Source organism: Trachemys scripta, chromosome 22 (assembly GCF_013100865.1).
Source record: "Trachemys scripta elegans isolate TJP31775 chromosome 22, CAS_Tse_1.0, whole genome shotgun sequence".
Taxonomy (NCBI): Eukaryota; Metazoa; Chordata; order Testudines; family Emydidae; genus Trachemys; species Trachemys scripta.
The window spans coordinates 3,882,438-3,891,163 of record NC_048319.1 but is presented as its reverse complement, the minus strand read 5'-3'; the positions used below and the strand labels follow the sequence as shown (position 1 = coordinate 3,891,163).

Below are 8,726 nucleotides of genomic sequence, written 5' to 3'. Positions count from 1 at the left end.
CCACACCCCCCCTGTCCCCACCCGCCCCCCCCCCCCGTCTCCATACCTTTCTCTCTATCCCTCTATCCACCTATCGTCATACACACCCCTCTAGCCATCTGACTGTGCGGGCATCTATCTCTGCAGTCAGATCTTTATATACACACCTGTACATCTATCTACACAGGGAAGGGCATCTCTACATGCATGGGTCTATATGTATATCTGTGTGTAAATGTGTCTATCTGTGTACATATCAATATATGGAGATGTGTATGTATAGAGGTATCTATGAATATCAATTGATGTACATATGCAGTATCCATGCGTATGTACTGGGGTGTATAGATTGATTTATGTACGTATTTCTGTATAGATCTAGCTATCTATCTTTCCTCTCTCATTTCCCTCCACCCCATATCTGTCTATCCATCTATCTATCTATCACCAGACACCCCCTCTATCTATCTATCTATCTATCCCCAGACACCCCCTCTATCTATCTATCTATGTATCTATCTATCTATCCTGTAACTGTTTATAGCTCCATCCTGTATAGCGGGCATCTTCCTTTTGTGCTTTTTGCATTCTCCAGTGCAGTATTTCCTCGCTGCCCATCAGGAATTAGCCGTTGTTTATTCCCTGCCGAGCTGTACACGACTATTCTGACCCTCTGTAGGCAATCTATAAAAATAACCCCCCACCCAGGAAGGTGATCATAAGGCAGCCAGCTGGCTCATGGAGCCCCCAAAATAAACCCCCTCAATTACTCCTCCACACACTCCATTTCCTAATCAGAGGGTTGTGCTGCTAATGAAGGCACAGCCTGCTATTAGGTGAATTGGATCCAATAGGTATGGTTGCAATCAAGGTATTTTTGTTCAGAGCATGAACAGACGCGTGCAAACCAGGCGGGAGTTGTTAACGAGCTCTTGGAGTGGATGGGAATGTGTGTACGTGTGTGGATGCATGTGTGTGTCTGTGTGTGTATGTGTCTGTGTGTGTATCTAGAGTTCTATATATATACATACAAAAGAGAGCTGGATAAATTCATGGAGGTTACGTCCATTAATGGCTATTAGCCAGGATGGCAAAGGAGTGGGGTCCCTAGCCTCTGTCTGTCAGAGGGTGGAGATGGACGTCAGGAGAGAGATCACTTGATCGTTACCTGTTCGGTTCACTTCCTCTGGGGCACCTGGCATTGGCCACTGTCGGTAGACAGGATACCGGGCTAGATGGACCTTTGGTCTGACCCGATACGGCCGTTCTTATGTTCTTATGTAGAGCAGACACATATGTTTAACTCTCTCTGTATATACATACATATAGGTCACACATACATGCGAACACGCATATCTAGAGGTCATACACACGTGTTTATGTGTATATTTATCTCTAGATCTCTCTCTGTATATATACATAGAGCACGCACACACACACAGCACACAACACACACACACGGCACACACACACACAACACACACACACGGCACACAACGCACACGGACACATACACGACACACACACACACACACAGACCATTGCTTGTGAAGCACCATGGGAACCCTTGACGCGGCCCCAGGCCTGCACTCAGTTGTCCAAGGCTCCTGTAACCCGAATGGTAGATCAAACTGGTTTGGGCAAACCATGCAGCGTAGGGGGTTGGGCGGACAGTGCTGGATACTGGAAGAACCCGGCTGGCAGTCCCACCTGCCCCCACACACACTCCACCTGGTGAAACCCAAAATGTTTCAGGCCCTGCCAAATGCCAGAGATGAAGGTGGGGCACAGTGGGTGCCAAGAGCACCCCCCCTTCTGGGCCATGCCCCCCCAGTACCAGAGAAGTGGCTTGGAGAGTTAATCGCCATGTGTTGCTCTAAGAATATGAAGGTCCCTCCCCGCCCTGAAACTTGCCTTATCCTGGGTCCTGTCTGCTCTGGGGACCACAGGATAATGGCCTTGCTGTACGGATTCTGCTGGCTGGGGTAGCGAGGGGATGTCCTGATGAAGGTGACCAGATGGGGTGCTGGGTGCCGTCTGACTCCCATCCATCCTGGATGAACTGAGGGTGCTCGGCTCCTCGAAGGATCAGGCCCCTTGTAATCATCTGAAAAGTGGGGGGAACCGATACTGTTGTCAGCAGCGGGTGCCTTGCCCCCACTTGGGCCGTGGGGCTTTCTGAGGTCCTTGGGACGTCCCTGGGAATGAAGGGGCAGGACAGGGACGGGCCTGTCCCGTCACCCCGACAGCTCGGTGCCCACCTCTGGCCTTCATATCATGAATAGCAAGAGAGCCCAGCCCAGCGCTGTGTCCTGCACACGCCAACCCAAGCGTTGGCACATGAGCTGGGCAACGCCCGGGGGCTGGGCAGAGTTTGCAGAGGAGGGGGGAGTGATGCCTAGGGGCTGTAGACCTGTCTGCTCGCTCGCTCTCCCTGCACCCCTGGGAATTTACCACCTGCGATTGCTTCTGTCACCTCCTCAGCCCAAATCTACCCCCTTGCCAAGCAGGTCGGGAGCCCTCAGGCCCTGGGTGAGGCTGCCCAGTGCCACCGGTGATCTCCTCACAGCCTCCTGAGGGGCCTTGGGGGCGCAAGGGGGGCTGCGAGCTTGGCGGGGCGAAGGCACCAGTGGCTCAGGGCAAAGCACAGGGATTTTGCACCCAGGGGCTGGTGTCACCTAGTGAAGCAGAAGGTGGGAGGGACCCACCTCCCCTGCTGAGGGGCTTCTATTGCCCCCTGTTACCATGGGGCCCGAGCACCTCGCAATCTTTGAAGTATTTATCCCTACAAGCCGGTGGGGAGGGGGACGGCTATTGTCCCCATTGCACAGATGGGGAACTGAGGCACTGCCCCCCCGCCCCACTATTTAAGCACCTGACTCCCATAGACATCAGTGGGAGTGAAGAACCTAAATCCCTTTGAGGGTTCGGACCTAATCAGCTCACCCAAGGTCACCGAGGGCATCTGTGCCAGAGCCGGGAATTGACCCTTGTCTTCTGTGTCACAGGCTGGCACCCCAACCACTGCTTTACCCTTTGGCCTATCTCGCCCGTCCCCTCATTTCTCTGGGATGTGCCCACCAGGGGGTAGCTGGAAACCGTGGCACCAGAGTGAAACCCTTCGTGTGATTTGAAACAGGGGAGATGGGGATGGGTGTTGTCTGCTGCAAGTCTGGCTGTGTCTCCACTGGGGAGATGTAGCGTGGTGGTGGGCTGTGTGCTAACATGAGCTTAACCCTGAAGTAGCACTTAGTGTGGACATGGACAAATGTGTTAGCTGCTCGTGATTAAGGCCAGAGTCCCTCGTTGCCTGGACATGACGGTCCCTTTCCAGGGCAAAATCATATTTATTATAATGCTAGCCTCCAGAGTTCCCAGCTGAGATCAGGGCCCCGTCGTGCCCGGCGCTGCCCAGACACACAGTGAGAGACAGGCCCTGTCCCAGCTGAGATCAGGGCCCCATTGTGCCAGGCGCTGCCTAGACACACAGTGAGAGGCAGGCCCTGTCCCAGCTGAGATCAGGGCCCCGTTATGCCAGGCACTGCCTAGAGACATGACGAGAGACAGACCCTGTCCCAGCTGAGATCAGGGCCCCATTGTACCGGGAGCTGCCCAGACACACAGTGAGAGGCAGTGCCTGCCCCAAAGAGCTGACAATCTAAATGGACAAGACGAAGGGCAAGAGGGAAACTGAGGCACAGAGCAGTAAAGTGACATGCCCAAGATCACCCCGTAGGTGAGTGGCAGAGCTGAGACTAGCACGCAGGTCGGCTGGCTCCTAGCAAAGTGCCCTCACCACTGGGAAACACTGCCTCTCTTAACATGCCTTCTAACACGGTCCATTTGCCCAGTGTAGACAAGGCCGTCGGAGAGCTCTGTAGTTTAAAGGGTGGCTCAGTGCTTGGGTTCGGAACAGCAGAATCCTCTGCGTTCAACGCTTCACACCCCGGCCTTTGTCTTTCCAAGGACAACAGAAGAGGAATCCCTGGCGTCTCCTGGCTGGTTCCTCTCTGTCCAAGATCCCAACTGGCTGTTCAGCAGGCCTGGCAAACTCATTCCACTGATGTTTGAATCCGAGCTAAGCTCAGGAGGTGGAAAGCCTGGCTCAGGCTGGGCCGCTGTTCGCGTGCCGCTGAGGAGAGAGGCTGGGGGGAATGTGGGAAACTGCAGCAGGGAAAGGGAGCAGAAAGGAGAGAGAAGAAAACGCAGGCAGGTTCTGTGCAGTGGCCAGAGCCCCCTGTGCTGGCCTGGATTTCAAGGCAGAGAGGGTCCCATCCTAACACAAAGCAGGGGTTGGCTGGGGAAGTGTGTTTGGGTCTGGACCTGGACCTGCCCTTGGAGGGAAAAACCCGTGAGGTTAAATGACAAGGGGCACAAAGGGTGATGGATCCGGAACAGTTTTGCAGACCCAGAGTATCAGTTGAGGGGTTCACACCCCAACAGCCTCCCAGCCTGCTCCCCAGCCAAACCCGCACACACAATCAGACCAGCCGCTTGTCCACCTGGCCGCTCCTCCCTCCCCAGAAGTGGCTGGTTCAGGTGAGGCCACGTTGTTAGGGGAGCTCAGCTCCCACCGAGGTGGCTGAAGGATGTGGCCAGATTTTCCAAAGTCCTCAGCACCCATTAGCATTAACCACAAGACTAACCCCCCCTCCCATAGTATCTTGGGTTTCCCTTACCCCTTTTGCCTCTAAGGAATCGCCTCACCCACCACTGAAATGCAGCCATCTCTGGGCTGGAGCGCAGCGGCGGATTAACAAGTCCCTTTCCAATGCCTTACCACAAGCCCATCTTTCCTGGGTCCCCCTGTTCTGTCTTTCACCAGCATTACATTAACTTAGAGCAATGCCTAACCAGCGATGGTTTACATACCCAAACCGGGCTGGGGTGGGGGTAGGGAAGAGACTCACTAAAGCAGCCAGACTGGGAATGAAAGCAGCTGGTGAGGTGTCAGATGTGCTAGGGGGACTTTTCCATTGCTGGCCTGTGCAGGCCCCTTTCCCCCCCTGTCCTCGCACCGGTTCCCCTCCCAGCTGCTCGGACCCTTGTGAAGGGATCAGGATGTTTTGAGAGCACGAACCAGCCTTGCCTAGCCCAGCTAGCAGATCAGAGGGGCCTTCAGCCTGCAGGGGCCCTGGAGCAGGGGAAAGACAAAGGGTTTTAGCATCTGGTTAACCCCCCCCTTGCTGCCCCACAACAGTCTCCTCTGTGCTGATTGCTCCATGGTCCAGCTGCCTACTCAGAGCTTTGTCTGCTCAGATGTTCGACTGGGGCCAGGTTTTCACAGGCCTTCCGTTCCCATTGTTCTCAATGGGGCTCAGCTCTCCATTGTACTGGGGAGGAGGGGGGTGGATTCTCCATTGTTCTCAATGCAGGGGTGGATTCTCCATTGTAATGGGGAGAGGGGTGGTGGATTCTTCATTGTTCTCAATTAGGCGGGGGGGGGATTCTCTGTTGTTTTCAGTAGGGGATGGGGGTGGATTCTCCATTGTTCTCAATGGGGGAGGGGTGGTGGATTCCCACTGGGAGCTGCTGGGTGCTTTGGAAAATCTGGGTGCCGATGTGGTTTTGTGTCTGTGATCTGAACACCCTGGGAAGATGGGCGGAGACTGAGCAAACTCATTACGCACAGGCCACCCAAGAGGTAACAGTTGGGGGCGGGGGAGGTTGCAGCTGGTGATCTGAAGCCGATGGTCTCTGGGAGAAGCATTTGTTTCAAAGCCTGGAGCAAGAGCTGGCCTAGAGAGAGACAGGGCAAGGCACGCCTGGGACTCTGCCAGCCTTGGGGTGTGGGGGAGCCCCCGTCCAGCCCAGTATTGGGCTCTGAGATGTTTGTGTCTTACTGAAAAACAAAGGACGTCCAGCTGCCACGTAGCTGTCCCGAGACTTCAGCCTCCCATCTCCAAGGTGCTTGTCTTCACTTGCAAAGTAGGCCCCAACGTCAGTGCATGACCTTGCTGGGTCAGGGTAACTAACACCGTCTGGGCTTGATTCTCACGTCACCTGCTACTTGTGCGGCCGCTCACACCAGTGCAAAGTGGGTGCGCAAAGTTTACCATTGTGCCCTGGTAGCATTTCACACTGGCATCTCTGAAACAGGGCAAGGGGATCAGGTCCTCAGGGCAGGCTGGGATTGTTATGGTTAAAAATCCCTTGGGGACCAGCTGGGACGGTGTTAATCCAACCGGCCCTGTCTACACGGAGCGCTGGGGCTGGGCTATTTGCAGGAGTTCGGCACCTGTCTAGGAATCTACGAAAGTGACCAGATTTTCCCCAGTGTTCTGCACATTGGGGGCCCTGCCTTGAAAACCGGGCCCCAAGCCACATTCAGTCTCCTGTTAATTACTGGGTCTATACTGCGGCTGGGGGCGAGATGCCCCCTGGATCCCTGGGGCTGGGGGCTAGCCTGTGTCTCCGATGGAGGCACGACATCCACGCTGCCATTTTTAGTGCACTAGCTCGAGTCTGTCTCTCTGGCTCGCTCCCAGCTGCAGTGGAGATGCTCTTGTTGCAATTGGCCGAGGAATGATTCTAATCCCTGGCTCTTATCATCAGTCACGCTCAAAGCGCTTTACAAAGCAACTGTCAGTCTCGTGACTCCTCTTGCACAGATGGGGAAACCAAGGCACGGTGGTGAAGTGACGTGCCCAAGGTCACCCACCAGGCCAGTGGCAGGGCGGGGAATAGAAGCAGGTGTCCCTATTCCTAGCACAATGCTCTATCCACCACACCACACTGATGTCCAGACTCAGGTGCAGTCTATGGGGCAGATTAGCTGCAGCACCTCCCCAAACCTGCCTGTCCCCATTCACTCACCCTGGCTGTACCCCACTGACTTTCACTGGAGTTGCTCGTGAGGTGCAGTGACTGGTGAATCGGGCTGTCTTACATGAGCTCTCTGTTGTTTGGAGCGATTTCCGTCAATAATTGATGGGGACGGCAGAGGGAAATTTCTGAACGGTATTAAAGAATCTCCAGCGGGATTCAGGGCTGCTGGGTAGTGCAATACACCAGAGGGGTGATTAACCGCAGCTCCTGGCGGGTGCTGTTGTTTTTCACGCTGTCCCCGGGGTTAGGAAGTGGCTGATCAAAAGTGTCTTTCGCTGCCGCCGCCGTTAAAACAGCCACAAACGCCTGTGTGAAAATGGCAGCTGCTCGCTCAGCAGATCTGCAGCTTGTGTGTCTGTCGGAGACGGAGTCAGGTCTGCTGACTTGTGTGTCTGTCGGAGTCAGGTCTGCTGACTTGAATGCAGCAGTGGTGGCTTCACTCCCATTAGCCCTCCAGGAGGTGTTATGAACAAAATAGATGAAAGCTACATGAGGTAGTGTGGTCTGGCACAGTGGGCATCAGGACTCCTGGGTTCGAATCTCAGCTCTGCTACTGACCTGCTGGGATGGGGAAGTCACTTCCCCTCCCACCCTTTGTCTATTACGTGCTGAGCTCTTCCGGGCAGGGCCTGTCTCTCACTGCGTGTCTGTGCAGCGCCTGGCACTATGGGGCCCTGATCTCAGCTGGGGTGCCTGGGCGTACTGTAATCCCAGCAATATTCTGTCCCGGAGGTCACTAGCAACAGCATCAACTGGCTTCTGCCTATGGAAGCTTTGGGTCCAATTCTCTGCGGCCTTGGGCCATCATTTACCTTAGTGCTGAGCCGGGATATGATGCTACGAGATCTGGGTGCCTTTGCATTCACTGGGCACTGGTGTGAATGACTGCGCGAGGCCCAGAGGAATTACGTCCCTTTGTTCCCAGTGTTGCTATAAGTCCGAAGAACTGAGTAGGATGTTTATGTCCCAGGTGGCATTTGGCGCTGCTAGTTACAAAGAATCCTTCCCTTTACTTGTAAATTCGTACCGTTTCCCTGTGCGAAGGGCAGAATGCATATACTGAGTCTAAAATAACCTTCAGGAAAACGGAGGCAGGAAAGGACAAATGAAAAGTCTCCATTGGCGAGAGCACGGGGGGGGTGTCTCATTGGTCTGCACTGTGCACGGAGCCCCACATGGCTGCTGAGCCGAAGGCCCCACAGTTTCACAGCTACCTCCGCCCCATGTCAACAGAGCAAAGCAGGTCAAGGATGGCGCACGTGTGGGGCTCCCAGTCCTCTACCCCAGCCCCTGGCTTTGATCATTCCAGTGCTGGGTTCATCCCACGGCAGAATCGGAGCCAAGGTTCTCCCCAGGCAGCGCCCACCCCTGAGTGTTGCAGGGTGTGGGGGGGGTCAATTTCCCAAGCGTTTATTGCTGGCTGAAGGTGCCGATTTGAAAGCCCTGCACACTGAAGCCTTTTATTCATCCTCCAGCCCCTGACTTCTCCGTAGGCAGAGAGGGGAGCTGCCTCTCTGTGGCCGTCTCAATCCTCAGCTTGTCTGCTAAGCCGGCCGAGAGCCCGGCTGGCTAGTGTTGGTGAATTTAGTGTCCTCCTGCTACTGGACTGAGAGCCCCCAAACTCAGTCCTTTCACGTTGGACGGCGACGCCACTGGCTTTCTGTCATCGCTGAACTGAGTCAGCTCCAAGCCGGGGCCCCCAAGGCAAAAGGGGGCAGCAGCCAGCCAGCCCCCGCCCCCTCAAAGACTGTGATCTTCCAGCCAACCCTGCTACAGATGCTGTGCCGGTGGCAGCGAACTGGCCATATGGCTGCACTGTGGCATCTTATCAAAATAGAAAGTGCTGATCTATTATTGGGAAGTCCACCCCAGGCAGCAAGGCAGGCCCCAGCACTGCCTCCTGCACGTTCCCCGGCCCA

At 55.0% G+C, this 8,726-nt stretch overlaps 1 protein-coding gene across 2 annotated transcripts in view; it reads left to right on the top strand.

The window, feature by feature from the left end:
* Positions 1-8,726, top strand: part of DIRAS1 (DIRAS family GTPase 1) — a 34,795-nt gene that overhangs the window by 17,683 nt on the left and 8,386 nt on the right. The gene's annotated exons all lie outside the window — the stretch shown is intronic.